General features: G+C 42.2%; 1 protein-coding gene across 2 annotated transcripts in view; it reads left to right on the top strand.

Annotated features, from left to right (window-relative positions):
- Positions 1–20,726, top strand: part of LOC115382236 (stonustoxin subunit alpha-like) — an 829,400-nt gene that overhangs the window by 363,963 nt on the left and 444,711 nt on the right. The window lies entirely within an intron of this gene.

Here is a 20,726-nt window from a genome sequence, read left to right as displayed (position 1 = left end):
GCCATATGGAAAAAACTGGGTCAATAAATGTAGGTTTAAACGCATGATTTCCCAAGAGAGGAGTGAGAGGGCTGAAACCAGTAAAACCATGCTGTTTCCTGAACTGAAACCATATCTTGAGAGTAGAAATGACCACAGGGCTAGAAGTAAGACCAGAGGGGTTGGTTGTAATAGAGCCGGTCAACAAGGCTGATAGAGATGATGAGGTACAGGATTGGGCCTCCAATTGACACCATGGCACATTTAACAGTTTTGTCCAATATGCAATTCTAGTTATATTCACCGCCCAATAATAAAATTGAAAATTTGGAAGGGAGAGACCACCCTCAAATTTGCAGCTTTGAAGTACTTTTAATCTAACTCTGGGTGGTCTCCCTTTCCATAAGAAATGAGAAATAACGGAATCAACTGACTTAAAAAAAGCTTTAGGCAAAACAATAGGCAGATTCTGACAAAGAAACAAAAATTTTGGAAGGACAACCATCTTAATTGTATTAATTCTCCCAATCAATGAGAGAGGGAGAAAGTTCCACCTTTGAAAGTCTGCCTTCATTTCAGCCAGCAGGGGTAAAAAATTTGAAGCGTAAAGAGATTTATAGGATCTAGTTAGTTGTACCCCCAAATATTTAAAGCCTGAAGTGGATATTCTAAACGGGACATCTGATGAGGAGAGTTGCAATGCTGGTTTGTTAACGGGATAGCATTCACACTTCGAGACATTAATTCTATACCCTGAGAGCAAACCAAATCTATGAAAGGTTGAAATCATATTAGGGACCACCGTTTTAGGATCTGTAACATATAACAACAAATCATCCGCATACAACGAAAGCTTAAATTCTGTGTGCTTCCGGACAATGCCTGTGAGCCAAGGGGAAGACCTCAGAAGAATAGATAAGGGTTCTATTGCAAGGGCAAATAAAAGAGGTGATAAAGGACAACCCTGTCTGCAGCCTCTGTTCAAAGTGAAGTAGTTAGATTGGATATTGTTAGTGACAACTCTAGCACAGGGTAGCGTATAAAGAAGACGGATCCATGAAATAAATTTCCTACCGAAGCCAAACTTTGTCAAAACTGCAAATAAATAACGCCACTCTACTCTATCAAACGCTTTTTCTGCGTCTACAGCTATTACTACTTCAGGACTAGCTGAGGATTCCCTTGAATATAAAACATTCAGTAAGGTACGAACATTGTAGAAAAGCTGACGTCCTTTTATAAATCCTGTCTGCTCATTTGAGATAACAGAGGGAAGAATTTTTTCCAAGCGGCAAGCCAGAGCTTTCGCAAGAATCTTGGCGTCGACATTCATCAATGATACAGGTCTATATGAAGTACAAAGATCAGGATCCTTCTCCTTCTTTAAAATAAGGCTAATAGACGCCTGTCTCAATGTTGGGGGAAGACATCCAGATGACAGGGACTCAAGATATACTGAATGAAGCAGAGGAATGAGTTTTGCATGAAAAGTTTTAAAAAAATTCGACCGGATATCCATCCGGACCTGGTGTCCTGAGATTATTCATGCTCTGTAAAGCCAGAACCAGTTCTTGAGCAGTCAATTCAGAATCTAATTGAGCCGCAGACTCCTGGTCAATGATTGGAAAATCGAGGCCATTCAAAAAGGTATGCATGACCATCACATTTGAAGAGAACTCGGAACTGTACAAAGATTCATAGAAGGAGGAAAATACAGAATTAACAAGTCTAGGCTCCTCCACCAAGGTTCCTGATCCATCCTTAATGCGAGGAATTAATCTAGAAGAGGTTTGACGACGTAACTGATGAGCTAGTAATCTACCCGACTTGTCCCCATGCTCGTAATATTTAGAGCGAGAATGCATCAGTAGGCGCTCTGCTTCTGTGGTCGTAATAAGATCCAAATCTGTTTGTAAAGCCACTCGGCGTTTTGTTAAATTCTCACAATGAACTGCTGCCAGCTGTTGATCAAGACATTTAATCTCAGAGGACAATTTCTTTATATTTGAGTCTCTTAGTTTTTTTAAATATGCGGAATATGAAATAATCTGGCCCCGCAGATAGGCTTTTAAAGACTCCCATAGCAATGTTTTAGAGACAGGGTTAGAATCAGATTGATTACAAGAAATGAAATCATCAATGGCGCTCATGATAAACCCGCAGAATTTGTCATCAGATAACAGCGATGTATTAAATCTCCATGGTAAGGAATAACGGGGTCGTGATTGAATCTGAATATCAAGTGACACTGGAGAATGATCTGAAATTACTATTGGGTGATACATTACATCAACCACCTTAGACAAAAGACTACCATCTATAAAAAAATAATCGATTCGAGAAAAGGTTTGATGTACATGAGAATAAAAAGAATATTCTCTGCTTGTGGGGTTACGACATCTCCAAGGGTCAACATAGCCTCCACTGGACATGAATGAGCTAAGGGCCTTGGCCATTTGAGAGGAAGCAGACACTGATGTAGAGCGGTCTAATTCAGGATTAATAGCACAATTTAAGTCCCCTCCAAAAACCAAAAGGTGGTCATTGAGAGAAGGCAGATTCTCAAACAGATTATTCATGAAGCCGGGATTATCAAAATTTGGCGCATAAACATTGACTAGCAAAACTGGGGAATCAAAAATTGTGCCCAAAACTATTAAATATCTGCCATCGCGATCTGAAATTGTTTTATTGTGTGTAAATTGAACTGATTTAGCAATCAAAATGGCAACCCCCCTCGCCTTAGAGTTAAAACTAGAATGGAATACTTCAGATATCCATGGACACCTCAGTCTGACCTGGTCCCTGGATCTCATATGGGTCTCCTGCAAAAAAATGATATCAGGTTTCAAGCGTTTCAAATGAGAAAACACCCGAGATCGTTTAACAGCACCCCCTAGACCTTTAATATTCCAGCAAATAAATCTAACTATAGAGCCTGCAGCATTAGCCATCTATATTACAGATCAAAAAATGAAATAAGAAAAATGTTGTCTGATTTTCAGTTTGAAATTTTATACCTGATTTTTTTTTTTTTTTGCAGCAAAATCAGACTGTGAATTTTAAAAGCATTTGAATAGATAGCACTGAAAAGTTTTTGCCTTTGATTTTTTTTTTTTTTGTACAAATTTTAAACAAACAGTCAATGTTCATAATTCAACAATAAAATTCTGATTGTTTTAAATATCTTTTCTCAGATCTTTATGTCCAAAAGCTTTTCATGATGATCATTATCAAATTCAGCCATTCAGTTTTCCCGTGGTGGGGTGTTGAGACTTTTTCCACAGTACAACATATTGCAGGATGAACCCACTGTCCAGGTTGTCATAGCAACTCACTAGACACAAGTTTGTGGATATTTGGAGGCGGTGGTCCGACTATTGTAAGACCATTTTAAAAAGTAATCTGTGAAATGCTTTCTTTCTTCCTGAGCTGCGGTCTTATTTTTGGCTACAAGATTCACGATACAAGGGTGCCCTCTGGTCTCTACAGGTCGGAGGTGAGAGGATGAACTATACACTCATTGTGCACGTAAACACATATCCAGTGCCAGAAATAACAGTCAGATCACAACATGTAATGGACCAAACCTCACAGTTTCAGTTCAGCAATAAAACAAAAGCTTGGAAATTATGACAACTACTGTCCAATGCCTGCCCACGTCTCCACACCTCAAGTGGAGAAAGGTTGCTGTTGTGTCAAGCAGCCGCTCTGTGGGTGGTCCGAGAGGCACGGCGCTATGATGTCGGCAGACATCAACTTCATTTGAAGGTCGACGTGAAGAAAAAGCGAGGTCCAGGTCGTCTGGTCCTCTGGCTGCAGGTCTGGGAAACAGAAGAAGGCAGCTGCTGCCATGTCCAATCCCCTGCTCCACGGAGTTCTGCACAGATCTACACACACACACACACACACACACACACACACACACACACTACTCTGTCCATGGGTCTAAATTATTAAATTAATACATTGAATGTGCTGTTTGCCAGATAAACAGAAACATACACACACAAATGCAAACACAGACATCCACACAAACAAACAGATATACACATAAGTACAAATACTGTATATGTGCATACTTAGAATAATAGAGAGTAAACACATTGGCCTCCATGAGTCTGCAGTTTAAGCCAGGGGTCTCCATGTCCCTCCCTGTTCCTGCAGAGCCACTATCCAGCATACTGTAGTTCTCTCCCTGCTTCAACACACCCGAATCTACTGATCCTGTCCTCACCAAGGACCAAGCAGAGCCCAGTAATCAGCCTGTCAGTGCAAGCATGTGTGCTGAAGCAGGGAAAGAACTGAAGGATCCTGGATAGGGGCTCTCCAGGAGCAGGGTTGGAGACCCCGGATTTATACTTAATATGACTGACACAAACACACACACACACACACACACACACACACACACACACACACACACACACAGGCTTGCACACAAATATGCAAGCAAGTGTGTGTTTATGTTGGTGTTTTCATGTGTCGCAGGCATAAAAAATATTGCATCACTTCCTGTGTTCCAGCTGAATGTTGCATCACTTCCTGTGTTCCAGCTGAATGTTGCATCACTTCCTGTGTTCCAGCTGAATGTTGCATCACTTCCTGTGTTCCTGGCGAATGTTGCATCACTTCCTGTGTTCCTGGCGAATGTTGCATCACTTCCTGTGTTCCTGGCGAATGTTGCATCACTTCCTGTGTTCCAGATAAATGTTGCATCACTTCCTGTATTCCAGGCAAATGTTGCATCACTTCCTGTATTCCAGATAAATATTGCGTCACTTCCTGCATTCCAGGTGAATGTTGCATCACTTCCTGTGTTCCAGATAAATGTTGCATCACTTCCTGTATTCCAGGCGAATGTTGCATCACTTCCTGTGTTCCAGGTGAATGTTGCATCACTTCCTGTATTCCAGATAAATGTTGCATCACTTCCTGTCTTCCAGATAAATGTTGCGTCACTTCCTGTATTCCAGGCAAATGTTGCATCACTTCCTGTCTTCCAGATAAATGTTGCGTCACTTCCTGTATTCCAGGCGAATGTTGCATCACTTCCTGTCTTCCAGGTAAATGTTGCATCACTTCCTGTATTCCAGGTGAATGTTGCATCACTTCCTGTATTCCAGGTGAATGTTGCATCACTTCCTGTCTTCCAGGTAAATGTTGCATCACTTCCTGTATTCCAGGCGAATGTTGCATCACTTCCTGTGTTCCAGCTGAATGTTGCATCACTTCCTGTCTTCCAGATAAATGTTGCATCACTTCCTGTATTCCAGGCGAATGTTGCATCACTTCCTGTATTCCAGGTGAATGTTGCATCACTTCCTGTGTTCCAGATAAATGTTGCATCACTTCCTGTATTCCAGGCGAATGTTGCATCACTTCCTGTGTTCCAGGTGAATGTTGCATCACTTCCTGTATTCCAGATAAATGTTGCATCACTTCCTGTCTTCCAGATAAATGTTGCGTCACTTCCTGTATTCCAGGCGAATGTTGCATCACTTCCTGTCTTCCAGATAAATGTTGCGTCACTTCCTGTATTCCAGGCGAATGTTGCATCACTTCCTGTCTTCCAGGTAAATGTTGCATCACTTCCTGTATTCCAGGTGAATGTTGCATCACTTCCTGTATTCCAGGTGAATGTTGCATCACTTCCTGTCTTCCAGGTAAATGTTGCATCACTTCCTGTATTCCAGGCGAATGTTGCATCACTTCCTGTGTTCCAGCTGAATGTTGCATCACTTCCTGTCTTCCAGATAAATGTTGCATCACTTCCTGTATTCCAGGCGAATGTTGCATCACTTCCTGTATTCCAGGTGAATGTTGCATCACTTCCTGTATTCCAGGTGAATGTTGCATCACTTCCTGTCTTCCAGGTAAATGTTGCATCACTTCCTGTATTCCAGGCGAATGTTGCATCACTTCCTGTGTTCCAGCTGAATGTTGCATCACTTCCTGTCTTCCAGATAAATGTTGCATCACTTCCTGTATTCCAGGCGAATGTTGCATCACTTCCTGTATTCCAGGTGAATGTTGCATCACTTCCTGTATTCCAGGTGAATGTTGCATCACTTCCTGTGTTCCTGGTCACATGTTCATGCTGTTTGATCCACTGGGACCAAAACATCCCAGATCAGACTGAGTGGGATTCAGCAGCTCTGACGGTGTTCATGTTTAACTGATGGATGGAGAACAGAGGATGCAGTTCTCTGCTCTGTCCACTAGATGTTGCTGTTTAACAGACCAGATCAGCTCAGACAGAGCTCCCTCAGGAGCTTCAAGAGCCTAGTATACACACACACTGTAATAAACTCTCCAGACTTCAGCAAAGAATAAATATTAATAACAGAATATGAAGGACACATAACTTTTCCAATCACATCTCCTAGAAAAGATTTCCAGTGCTCAGAGATCGTATCCTTGACAGTAAAACTAGAAGTTGCAGTGAAATCTACAACGTCATGTGCAGATATCAGTTCAGCAGCCTGTGCCATGTTTGGATCTCTGTCGTAACAAGCAGTCCTGACATTCTGGACTTCAGAACAACATCATGACAAACTGATTCCATAGATTTTCCACGAGTCCAGATTTGATCAAATCACTGGGCTCAACAACTCTCACAAGTAATGACTTGCTGCATATACAACTGCATCAAACTGTTCCAGAGTCTCAGCCCACACAGTGGAAGCTGAATCTTTTTCTCTTTGGAAGGATGTGGTTGATTTTTTGGAAGTTGTATTTTTCTCCAGCCCGTTTTATGGGTTTCTGCTCGAAAATGACATACCCAAAATGAATGTGCTCTATGTCAGCTTCTACAAGGTCTATTTGGATAAGTATAGTGTCATAGTAAAGGGAACACTTGTGAAATTTGTTCATATGTGTAAGTATCAGTATTTATGTCACTGACTCAGAGTAAATTAAGATGGAACACAAGAATAAATGACTGATTTCATGTCCGCCTAAACCAGACCCACAATTTTTCAATGAATATCTCTTTGAAATGATGCAGATGAAGCTAAAGCTCTATATCAGAGCAAACTGCAACGTGTGACCATATTCTCTGCCAAGTTTGAGCCTTATAAAGTGAAGCAGAGCAAAATTACAGAGGTTTTATTCCTTACTAGTTAGGTGGACTCTCCAAAATGGTCAGTTTGGCACATTTTGGGACATTTTTGGCACCATCTGTGCCATTTGAGGTTTTTGATGTACCAAACTATATATTTCACTTTTAAATCATTATTATTGGTGATCATCACATGTATTTTCAACAGTTTTTGAGTTGTTTTTTTGTTTGTTTGTTTAAAAAAAAAAAAAACAACCCAACCTGCCTATATATATATATATATATATATATATATATATATATATATATATATATATATATATATTTATATATATATATATATATATATATATATATATATATATATATATATATATATATATATATATATATCACTCCAGGGGGGGGCGATCAAGATCTCAAGCCAGAACCAAGGGGACGTGGAACCAAACCTGACAACACCAGCTAGTAGGGGGATGGAATTCACCTGCGCACTAATCTGGAAGCATGGTCTGGAAATGTTTGGTGGCAGCTCTGCTTTCTCTCTCCTCCTTCCATTGGTGTCCAGAGAATGGAGAACATTTGTCCTTTCATTTGAAAATGTGGAGAATCATTCAGATTGTGATGTGTGTTAAAGGGTGGAAGGGATCAGGAGGAAGCAGCTTGGAGAACCCAGAACCTTCACAGCGCCTGCAGTGAAGGATCAGCAAGAGAGGAATCCAGAGCTGCAGCAGGAGGAGGAAACCTTCTTCTTCTTGGTTGTGTTAAAGCGCCCAGCCTTGAGGTGCAGCTCTTTTTCTGCTGTGTGACTCCCACATGTTTGTGCAATAGGGTTGCCAACTCCCAGAGATTGAAATAAGGAACGCCTCTCGTGGGCAGCTGAAAGAAACTGGGTTTTTGGGGGGTAAAAAACGCATATCTAACAGCATTTTGCCACAGTTATACCTATTACAGACTGTAAAAACACATTAGGCTACTGCATTACACCTACAGTAGCAAGATTGCAATAACTCATGATCAGCTTGATCAGTTTGTATTTGAGGCCTACAGTGAGACAGTTATCATTCCAGTATCATCATCATCATGGACAGCAGCTCTCAGCCACTGCACCGGACGGTAGAGCAGCTCAGCAGCTCCTTCAGTGGCGACTGAGACCCTCAGAGCAGGAAGGAGCTACCACAGGCCTCTCATCACCACCGCTGTCAGACTGTACAGTTCTACTGTGTAGAATATGTGCAATAATCCTGGACATTATAATATCCTGCACCCCCCCTGAAGAAATTCAGCGACACTTCATTATCCATTCACTCTGCTAAAGCATATTGTACATATTATATCATACTGTATAGTTATATATTGCATCATATATTGCATATTGTATTGTATATATTGTATATATTATATATTTCCTGTTATATTTTTAAGATTCATGTTGTACATACAGTTAGATCTTCATTGTCTTTAGCTTCTATTATCAATCCTACTATGATTTGCACTATAACTTGTTAATTATTGCACCATTCATTACTTTTGCACCCCGCTGTGGGTTCTATGAGCCTATACGGCTGTAAATGTCTCCACTGTGAGATTAATAAAGTCTTCTATTCTTATTCTATTCTATATTTATTGCTAAATGTGCAAAATAACATCAAACAGCTGCTTTCTCTTCTGGATTTTAACATGTTCTTTTTTTATTTTCAACTAAAAAAGTGCAAAATCAAAACTGAAAAACCTTCTGAACAGAAAAAACCAACAAGGTTCCGTTTCTAAACTGAAAACACTCCACAGTCTGCAGCAGCAGACACAAATCAATGATATATCCGATATGGAAACGGCACAAACTTACGTGTCTATGGAAGCCGTGCTGCGCTGCTTTAATGTTGTGATTTCCTTCCTCCCATGCGCTCTGTGACGAACTGACTACTGGCCAATGAACTGCCGTAGCCTACTCGGAACGGTCTTTTTTTGACCAATGAGATAAGAGCGATTCTGTGTTGTCAAGCCATCTCTGTCAGCTCATTGGTCACAGAACCTCAGAGAGCCGGTGAACAATTTACCGTAAGTTTTCAAACGCTGTGTTGTTGGTGTGCATCAGTGAAATGGGTCCCCGCTGAAACACTTTACCACTGCACATGTTCCGGACGTTGTTTGGGCTATTCACCGGTATTGCAGTATATGAAAAATTCATATCTTATTAAAGAAAATAAAGACCGGTTCTCAGTATGAACCGATATACCGCACAGGCCTAGGCTCAGACCTGCCGTGTGGTCATGGCGAGCCTTTCCTTTTGTCCTCCTCTCTGAGGCCACATTGGGGTACATGACTCCTGATCATGTTTGAGCTGGGCCTTTCAGATTAATGTTTCCTCACTTTGTGAGTCAACAACACGTTTATGGGGCAGATAATCAGTAGTCACTGTTTCATGATAAATTGACGGTTCTGTCCAAGGTGCTGAAATAACAAATTGGTCATTGTGGTCTCAATTAACAGTTGGATTTATCAATGAAGAGAGACCAAGATGCTGTCCATTGGGGTTGAAATTTCCAAATGACCATTGTGGTTCAGATGATGAATTTGTCGCTGTTTGTTGATAAATTCAAGGCGCTGTTCATGGTGCTGAAACAGCCAATTGGTCATTGTGGTCCAGATTAGCATTACGTTCCTGCTTATTGATTTATCCAAGTCACTGTCCATGGTGCTGAAATAACCATTTGACCGTTGTGGTCTCGATTAACAGTTGGTCTCCAGTTTAATTGCAAATCCAAGGCGTTGTCCATTGCGCTGAAACACCCAATTGATCGGTATGGTCCAGATGATGAATTTGTCACTGTGTAATGATAAATCCAAGGCGCTACCCAATTGATCCAGATTAACACAGGGCTTGAAGACCTCCGGCAGAGTGCCGGAAATCCGGCGTGGAGATATTTTGGGTTTTTTTTTTCTTCTCTGTAAGCAGTCATTAGTGACTGTTCTAACTACCAGATGATGTTCAGGAGTTTTAGCCAATCAGAGCGAGGTGGGCGGGCCTTAAGTGTATCACACTTTGGACAAAGCATCTGATTGGTTTCTAGCCGTGCGCTGATCACTTCAGTGTCTTCTCTCAGCGGCGAGAGTGGAGCGGCCTCAGCTGAGTGGCCCGTCCATGCTTCACATGTCCGCGTGGGTGCGCGTTGCGCGTTGGTCCGCGTGACGTAAAAATCGTCATGAATTCCTGTCCGCTAGGGTCCGCGCGGACCGATCCGCGGACGTCCGCGCAGCAGCCAGAAATTGAGACCGCGTTGCGCAGTGCGCGCAGGTCACGGAAGTGTACGCCTGCGCCAGAGCGCCAGAGCAAACAAAACATGACGGTAAAAGTGAAAGTAGACGGAGCTCCAGCCTGATGGCTCCACTTAAAGACACCGAAAGAGTGAAAAACTCGTGGAAAGAGAGAGAGACTGTCTGGAGGGAGGAGAAGGTCTGCAGACAAAAGTAACTAATCGCTCCGGCGCCGCCCTGCGATTCAGAAACAGAAAAAAAAAGGCTAAATAAACTTTAATACTTAAAGATAATGGACTGACAATGTATGTGCTTAATTTTCTCTAAATAATCCGTAATAAAGGAGCAGATAAACAGTCTGTAGAGACGGAAAAGCTTCTCGAGGCTGCGTGGATCACCGCGCCTGCATGAGACGCGCACAGCTGAGCTCAAAATGTAGCATGGGAGAAAGCGCGTCCGCATCGGTGGTGCGCGGACCTTCCAAAGCGGACGCGGAAACGCGTACATGTGAAGCATGGACGAGCCTTCGCTGAATTCTCACCACGTGACCGCTCGCCGCTTCATGGCCTCTCGAAAACCATATATTTTCTCTGTAAAATGGCCGCCCTCGCCGCGCTACTCGCTGACGGTGTGAACGTCCCGCAAGTCGACGGGCGCGCGACTCTTTCGCTGGAAACGCTCGCCGCCGGCCGCCCCCCGCCACTCAAGATGAGCGACAATTGCGTCATTACATTGTCTTTGTATGTAATCTCTTTGCACGAAAATTCGCGTCGCGTCCGGTGGAAACATACTGGAGCTTTGAGCTCCGTGGAGAACGGAGGCAGACCGCCAGATCAGAGCGCAGCCCGGGGAGGCGCTCAGAAACAGATCAGAAGTGTCTGAGCTCTGTGGCGAACCGAGTCAGGCGGAGAGTTTGGAGTTCACATCCTGACAGTCCTGGACTGAGGTTGTTATGGCTTGGGAAAAGAAAAAAAAAAATCGTCTTATCGTCCTATCGTCTCATTGGTTCCTCTTATCGACGGGTCGGTTAACTTCCCAAAAATGTTGGAAAACACAAAACAATAACAAAAAGTTGTTTCAGTTCAGTTTCAGTTTATTTTTATTTTTGAAAAGGGACAGTGTGCATGTAAACAAAAAAAGGGAAAGATGCCTGTACCAGGTTGCAGCATACTTTTGATTTGATTTATTAATTTCATTCATTGAAATAAAAAAAAAGGTGAATGCAACATACTTGCATCCACATACTTCAGCACAGATCTGATGAATAAAAAGGTACAGAAAGAAGCAAAAGCTTATAATATCTGCCCCTTATCAATTCAGAATCCTTTACACTTCCCGTGTGTGCATACTGCTAATTTCCGCCTGCAGTCCCTTCGGCAGGTTGATGTATTAAAATAATAAACAGTAAAAACAAATGAAATGAACAATGAGACGTCAGTTTCTAACAGTAAAAAGACAGTGACAGTGAGGCCAGTAAAATTAAAATGGATAGCTTTAAGAGTAGACAGAGCAGAGTTGTTTGCAAACACACGCGCATGCGTGCGCACACACGCGCCCTGAGAGTATAAACTACCCCCCACACACCCTTACAATATTCAATAAAATACCCCCCTCCCCATCCCACCCTTGCCTAACCACGTGTGCAAACTTGAGTTGATAGGATCCATTTCTTTACCGAACAGGAAGGACTTCAGGTTTGTGATTCTATTATTTCTGTTGGGAGGTTATTCCACTGATCTGTGGACACAAGAGAAAGATGATTTAGCAAATGTAGTTTTTCATCCTGGGATACAACATTCTTCCCTCGACACTGATCTAGTGGTCCGTGTTGATGTCTCAGATCACAGAGAAATAAATTGTTTCAGTGGTGGAGGTGCGTCATTATGTATGATCTTAAAAAGCAGGCAGAGATTAGCATGCATGATTATATTCTCCAGACTCAACATGTTATATTTCTGAAGCACTGAGCAGTGGTGGTGTGAACGCTTTTTCTTATCATGAATTTTTATGGCGCTTTTATAAAATGAATATAGTGGTTTTAGAATTGCTTTACAGGCTTGTTGGGGAAGACTTTGTATCAGTACTGGAGCGGGTCTGGTGGTTGAATGGGAAGATGAAGACCTGGCAGCGCTGTCAACAGGATTTAAAGGATAAGTTCAGTTTAAACAGTTTTTCACGTTGTTTTCGAATGAAGTAGAACAATATTCTCACCCCGAATGCTTTTCCGTATCCGAACAGTGCTTCGGGAGAAATGTAGATCCAAAGTGGAGCTGCAGACATCAATCAATCAATCAATCAATTTATTTTTGTATAGCCCAGTATCACAACAACAGTTGCCTCAGAGGGCTTCAAGATGTTACATTTGTCGGTAAAAGTAAAAACAGTGAATAAGCATAATGGTAATATGTCAATATTTACAGTAACGAGACAGAACGAAGCAACCACCGCCTTCGACCCTCACATCCGGCAAGAAAAAACTCCAAAAACCCAGTGGGAAAAGAAGAAATCTTGGGGAGAACCACAGTATGGAGGGATCCCTCTCCCAGGGACGGACAGCTTTGGCAACAGCTAGCATGAGACAATAAGAAGTAAAGCCTAGGACAATGTTGAGGACAGTTCGTTGGACGGTCCAGCACAAGAACCACGGATCCCAGCAGTAGAACCGAAGCCAGTCCACGGGCAGGACCGACAGGGGTGTCCTCCCGGTCCGGACGGAGCTTGTTCATAGGCCTTCGTAATAGTGGAGTCAGCAACTGAAACTGGAGAAGACTCCCCCTCGAAGGGGGGGACAGCAGGTGAAAAGCAATGAACGGACTAAAGGGAATAACATTCAGACATTAGAGGACAGGGCTCAGTGCACCGTACTTCCCACAGCATTCTAGCTCCTGGGGCAGCTTTGTGGATACTTAACTGTTTAAACTAGTATTTAGTTAGTATAGTTTAGTTTAGTTTAATTTAGTTTGGTTTAGTTTAATTTTGTTTAGTGTAATTTGGTTTGGTTTAGTTTAATTTAATTTAGTTTAGTTTAGTTTAGTTTAGTTTGGTTTAGTTTGGTTTACTGTAGTTTGGTTTACTGTAGTTTGGTTTGGTTTACTTTAGTTTGGTTTGTTTTAGTTTAGTTTAGTTTAGTTTAGTTTAGTTTAGTTTAGTTTAGTTTAGTTTAGTTTGGTTTGTTTTAGTTTAGTTTAGTTTGGTTTACTTTAGTTTGGTTTGGTTTGTTTTAGTTTAGTTTAGTTTAGTTTAGTTTAGAATCCCTAGCTGACCTGATCATAGGCTAGACATCCATATACTGTTAGCTAATGGGGCATGTGTGGCGCCAGCTCCCAAAACGGCTTTAATCGTCCAAAAACTCATTAGTTTCACCAATATTTCCTCATGGTCCGCTCATGCCACTCCTCCCCCACAGCCCGGTGTCGCCAGATACATGCTGTTGTGGTTTTACAGATCTCTGAAGTGAATACGGTGATTTGGATGTAAACCGAAGTACATTCACCAAGAGACACAGTAGGTGGTGCTATGCACCAAAGTTGTTGGTCGCCATCCGCGTATATGAGTATATTGTTCGACTGCATTCTATAAGTTATGTTTAAACCGAAGTTATCCTTTAATATTTCCAGATGGATGCGTTGCGCTGTCAGGTTTTTTTGGGTGTTGCCCCGAGTTGAAATGTGATTCATGGCTCCAGTGTGGAGCCACCTGGAGTAGCCCCCCCCCCCCCCCCCCCCCCCCACCCCCCACCCCCGCTCCCCAAAAATTTTCAGGCATGTGATCTTTTCCTGCTTCAAGCCCTGTTAACAAAGTTCCTGCTTATTGATTTATCTAAGGTGCTGTTCAGTGTTCTGAAATAACCACTTGACCATTGTGGTCTTGATTAACAGTTGGTCTCTGATTAATAATGAATCCAACATGCTGTCAATGATGATGATTTGACCCATTGACCATTGTGGTCTTGATTAAAAATTGGTCTCTGATTATTGATAAATCAAAGGCGCTGTCCATGGTTCTGAATTAGCCAATTGACTGTTGTGGTCCAGATGGTCTCTGTTTATTGATAAATTCAAGGCGCTGTCCATGGTTCTGAAATAGCCAGTTGACCATTGTCATCCAGATAATGAGTGGGTCACTGTTGAATGATAAATCCAAGGCGTTTTCCATGGTGCCGAAATAACCAATTGACCATTGTGGTGCAGATAGTCAGTTGGTTTCAGTTTATTGATAAACGGTGCTGTCCATGGTTCAGAAATAGCCAATTGATCATTGTGGTTGAGATTAACGTTAGCTTTCTGCTTATTGATTCAACCAAATCACTGTCCATTAGGAGTGTAACGGTATTTGTATTCGTCCCGTACCGTCACGGTACGGGGGTCACGGTTCGGCACACACAATCACACGACGAATACACCAGTGAGTAAAAAAAAAAAAAAATTCCAACCTTAGATGGCGGTAATGAGCCTAAAAGCTGCCAGCAACCACCATTATCACAGAAGAAGAAGAAGTAGAACAAGCAGGTCCAAACATGAACAAACAAAGAAGAAAGTACAAGCGGAATGAGCGCTGCAGCGTGTGGCGGAGCGGATTAAACGGGAGAGTATTTGTTCCGCGTGCGTTCCCTCATACGGAGTGACATGTGACGTGCCAGTAAACGGGAAGCAGCACAGTCAAAAAACCAGCAGAGAACGCCACGGTGGTGGAAAAACACTTTTTTAGTAAAAAACCCCGACATAAAAAACATTGGAGAGGCGAGATGGAACCAAATCGCGCAACAGTGAGTTGTACAAAGAGCTCCATAGCAGAATACGAGCGATCGCCGGCTGGTGTTATGGATTAACTGGTTCCCGTGTTAACGAATGACAGCGGAGGTCTGTGTAAACGCATGCTGATTACAGCAGTTGTTAAAGTAAGACTCACAAAAGACTTTAAACGTATACACTCACTGTGACTGTCGATAACCGACGTTCGCCAGAACGACTAGATGTTTCAGTCATTATTGGTCACAAGTTAACACGGGCACCAGTTAATTCGAAACATCGGCATGCGGCGCAGAGCTCACACCGAGACGTGCTGCTCCGCACGGCGGTGCTGCGGTCAGGGGAGCAGCCGCTCCTTCAGCAGCATATCATGGAGATTTTGGGACATTATTTGAGCAGATATCAGCAGATAAAAACTCTCTGCTTGGCGCTGAGGACTGCTGCTGCAGAGAGGAAGACCTGCAAGTTCCTCGTGAGACTTTGTGCGCATGGATGCTTTGTATGCTGTACATGAATACACTCGCGTTTAATACTATTGTTTACAATCGGATTGAAAAAACACCATGTAAACTGGGCCAATAATGTGTCGCATGGGAAAGCTTGGGAAAAATGTTCTGGTACATTTGTGAGCTTTTTTTACTTTTTCCCCACTGTACCGAAAAACGTACCGAACCGTGACCCTTACACCGAGGTACGTACCGTACCGTGGCTTTTGTGTACCGTTACACCCCTACTGTCCATGGTGCTGAATTAATCAGGCGCGACCATTATCAGTAGGTCACTTTTTAACTGAATCGCAAAAGAGAGAGTGATAGGAAAAGCATCCGCCTCCTCCAAGAGCCAAGCAAGAACCATAATTCTCCACAAATATACTTCAGTGCATTAAATAACAACTTCGGTTTCATAAATAACAATCATTTATTATTTGTTTTTGATGCAGTAGTGCAGGGGTTGGCAATTAGCACCCCGCGTGCCAAATGTGGCCCGCTGAACCGTCCATTCCGGCCCGTGAGAGGATTCCAACACGTGTGCGCGCGAACACACGCACACCCACATACATGCTTGCATTACCATGGGCCCTCGAGCGGATGCACGCACCACGAGTTGACGGTTCTCCCCCTGGATCCGCGGATGCATGCCTCAGCCGCCGCCGTTGTCCCCTCACCACTCGATCCGTGGATGTCTGCCGCCACCTCCGCCAGTATGACAGATTGGATAACAAATTCAGACTGCATTCTGAACCACATTTGGAAAAAGACATGAAGTTACAAGTGCATGAAAAACATTGAAGCTTTGCGACAAAATGAAATAACTACAGTAAAGTGTTTACAAAGAAATAATAATAACAAAAAAAAAACAGATGAAGAATTTACAAATTAATTAACCAAAAAAACAAAGGAACTTTTGATTCATCACATTGTGTGCAAAACTGACTGGCTGTCCACATTCAACATAGAAATACTACATTTCTGTAAGAGCAGAAGAAGAGTTCCTCATGAAGAAAACTTTGTGGAATTTGTAAAAAACTGATAAAGAATGTGTCTTGTATGGTTGTCATGACCATCGACCAGAGGAAGTTGGCTTTTTCCAAACTTCTTTGATGACGACAAGTTTTGAACTTTTTCCAGAAGCTGAGACGTTACAGTGATGTGATTGGTTCTCCTGAGCAGTTATGCAAGGCTTGATTCCTGTACAGGAGGAATGAGGAAACAAAGGAGGCAGAAGAAAGAAAGAAAGAATGAAGAAAGGAATGTTCTATGAAGAGTACTGCCCAGATATTATGGAACGAATCCAGACTACAAAAGAAACAAAAAAATCAATAAGTAAAAACAAAACTGAAAGTGTAAGTACATAAAGACAGTTCCCAGTAGTGTTGTATTTCAAGGTTGATGATTTGTGGCTCAGTTACATGGTTTATGTCCCGGTTTCGAGTTTATGTCGAAGGTTCGAGTTTATCTCTATGTTTAGGATATATGTCTTAGTTTTGGTTTCATGTCTCCGGTTCAGGTCTATGTCCAAATTTTGTGTTTGTGTCTAAGTTTGGGGTTTATGTCTCTGTTTTGGGATTATGTCTGGCTTTGGGGTTTAATATCTGGGTTTAGAATGAATGTCTAAAGCCCGATTCACACGGGAGTAGAATAACCTCGGGACTTCTGGTGATTTATAAGAATTATGGAGGAAATCTGATTTTAGTCCCATCGTCATGTCAGTAATGTGTGGAGTAATAATTCCACCAACAATCACCTGTGATGATTCACCAAATGTCCTGTGATAAAACTAGTCCCGTCCAAAACTGCACCTTTGTGATAGGGAGAGTTTAGAAGGATTTTTTTTTTTTTTTTTTTGGTTTTCTTTCCTGTTCCTGATTGATTTTTTTGGCCACACACTGCCTTTTTAGCAAACAAGTGAATGTGAAGCAAGGTGGGGGTGGGTATCAGAGCGGGCTACGATGATATCCCCAGTGGAGGTCAGCAGCTGTAAACGTTAGTGGAGACCTGCTTTCCCCTCCTGAGGCGCCGGACGGTTTGCCAGAATTTATTCAAGGTCGACCAGTAGTCCCCCACCATGGCCTCCCTGACCTCCTCCCAGACCCAAGTTTTGGCCTCCACAACTGCTCGGACTGCGGTTTGCTGGGTCTACCAGTCCTTATCAGCTGCTTCTGGAGTCCCACGAGCCAACAAGACTCAAGAAGACTCCTTCTTCAGCTTGACGGCAGCCCTTACGCCTGGTGTCCAGCAAGGGGGTCTGTGAGGTCCTTCAACACCACTCTCTCAAAGGACCTCATGACCACAGACGTCAGGACAACAGGCCTGTAGTCCCTCAGTCCTGTGACGGGGGGCTTCTCGGGGACTGGAATGATGATGGAGCATTTGAAGGTTGAGCCAGTTGTTCGGCACAGACTCTTCGGCAGGAGGTAGGCACCCCGTCTGGTCCCGGTTCTTCCCTGACCTTTTGTCTCTGAAAGAGTCGCCGCAGCTCCTCTTCACAGAGGAGGCAGGGGGTCTGAGGGGGGAGGTGTGACGGGCAGCTCCTCTAACCTGCAGTAGAAGAGCGGATGAGGTTCGATTAGAAGCAGTCAGGTTTTTCAAAGATTTGTTCGACGATGGTGTTTTGAGGCTTTTCTTGAAGCGGCCATATTAAAGGGAGGTGGGTGGCTCTCTGTGCAGCCACGCAATGTTTAATTCTGTTACTGGAACGAGGAAACTGAGGAGGTAAATAATTTGTCGTTGAATGATGAAGGAAGGACTCATCAAGAAAGGAATGATATTTTGTATGACTCTCCCCAGAGGTTGCATAACAAATTTGAATAACAAAGTCAGACTGCATTCCAAGTCACATTTGGAAAAAGACATGGAGTCCATGAAAAACAATGAAACTTTGTGACAAAATGAAATAACTACAATAAAGTTTTTTCAAAGGATGTGATGTGATTGGTTCTCTGAGCAGGCATGCAAGGCTTGATTACTGTGCAGGAGGAACGAGGAAACAAAGGAGGGGAATATGTTGTTTGTGATTAATGCAAGAAAGAAGGAAGGACTGTTTTATGAAGAGTACTGCCCAGATATTATGGAACGAATCCAGACTACATTACAAAATAAACAAAAAGAAAAAAACAATAAATAAAAACAAATTTGAAGGTGCAAGTACATTGGCTGGGTTACAGGTTTTATGTGGCAGTGTAGGGTTTATATCTCGATTCAGGTTTTTTGTCTCGGTTCTTGGTTTATGTATTAGTTTAGGGTTTATGTCTTATTTTTGGTTTTATGTCTCAGTTTCGGGTTTATGTCCAAGTTCAGGGTTATTGTGTAGGTTTAGGGATGATATCTCAGTTTAGGGTCTATGTCTAAGTTCAGGGTTTGTGTCTAGGTTCAGGGATTATGTCTCAGTTTGGGATTATGTCTTGGTTTCAACTTTATGTTTGAGCTTAGGGTTTATAGGGCGGTTTAGGGATTTTGTCTGGGTTTAGACTTTATGTTCAGTTTAGGGTTTAGAGTTCAGGTTGCCGCACCCGAACACTGAAAGTGAGTTTAACATCGACTGAAATCTCTCAAAATGGTTTATCTTTTGTCTGGGATGATTATGTCATGTCCTGGAGGCTCACAAACAGAGATGACTGTATCTGTATTTTCTTTGTGCTTCAGCACATTTCTGGTTCAGAGTTGTGATGCATTTGAATCAAAAACTATCTGTCCTGTCCCTTAAAAGTGTCATTTAGTCTCCTAATGCATTTTCTGTTATTTTTTTTGGCTCCACCAGCTGTTTATCTGCTCTTTTATTGTTGATGATTTTGAGAAAACAAAGCAAATACATCACTAGTTTATTGTTATTAAAAGTAATCCATACACAGACACATATGCATACAACCAAGTCATCAGTGGGTGGTCTTCCATGGTACAGGACAGTCTTTCATAGCATGATAACTCTTAATCAGAAATGTGCAAAAGAACAAAGAAACAGAAATAAACTTCCTCTCCTCTGTCTGTGAGCCATGGCAGAGCAGCATGGCGTTCATCTATTCATGTCTGTATAGTAAAACTGTAATCCAGTAGTCCACCAGAAATGGACACATCCGAGATGGGCGCACAAATCACTGGTGATCACGACAATGACGGAAGAAGGTATTTTAGGGCTTCCTGGTAATTGGTCTTAAGATCGAACAATTCAGCAGGAAAAAAATATAAAACAATATTTTGACCAGAATGGGCACATCCATCGGGATCATAACTGGCTGTAATGTAAATTCCAGTAAAACTCAGAGTTCTCTTGTCTCGTGAGAATGCATTGAAAGAGACACAGAAGTCATGGGGAAATTTCCGAATTCCCAGAGGTCCACAGGTTCGAATTCTACAATTCTAATCCCGAGTGAATCATCCCTCATTTTAGGGTTTATATCAAGATTGAGATTCATCCCTTACTTTTTCCCTTTCACAGAAGTTGAATTTAAACATGAATCCACTCCCCTGATGTCATCTTGATAGACGATCCAGCTTCTGCAAAATTCTTGTCAACATTTTCATGTAAAATTCATCATTTTCAGCACAAACTCGAATCGAATTACGTGACCATTGGACAAATTTTAAAATGCACGTGTGTAGCTGCACACGTGAGTTTGAGAACAACTTATGTAATCAATCCTCTGCCAAAGCAAACACTCTTCCATGATCTGAGCTACAGTTTCATTTTCGTAAAGCAGGTGTGGTGAAGGCCAGGGAGCTGCTTTGAAATGTAGATGAGCAACATTAACATAGATGCCCTCCAGCTACTGATTGCAGCATATAAATGAAGTCTGAGTCGTTATCCTGTCTGACACTGGAAGGAAACTGGCCTTCAGTTTGGTTCCTGCTCTTCACCATGAAGCTACTTCCTTCTCTGACTCTTCTCTGGGCGCTGTCCGCCACCGGTAAGTCCATCTATGCCGATGATAACCCATTCTATTATGCATCAAGAACTGACATTTTTACCTTACTGATGTGGAGAAACTTTATTTAGGATTATCAGAAAATGAACATTCTGGTTGTTTTTTTATGCGAAGAAGATTCTGACATCAGAAATTAAGATTAATCTCTTTCTCTTCATGACAGATCAAGCACTTCATTGTAATAGAAAAAAATCTAATTCAAATTTGAGGTTTTTCCTTTATTTGTTTTTGTAGTTGTAAGTGTAAATGTTTTATTTCTTCA

This window comes from Salarias fasciatus, chromosome 23 (assembly GCF_902148845.1).
Source record: "Salarias fasciatus chromosome 23, fSalaFa1.1, whole genome shotgun sequence".
Lineage (NCBI taxonomy): Eukaryota > Metazoa > Chordata > Actinopteri > Blenniiformes > Blenniidae > Salarias > Salarias fasciatus.
Note: the sequence above shows the minus strand (reverse complement) of the source record. Positions and strands in the feature narration are given on the sequence as shown.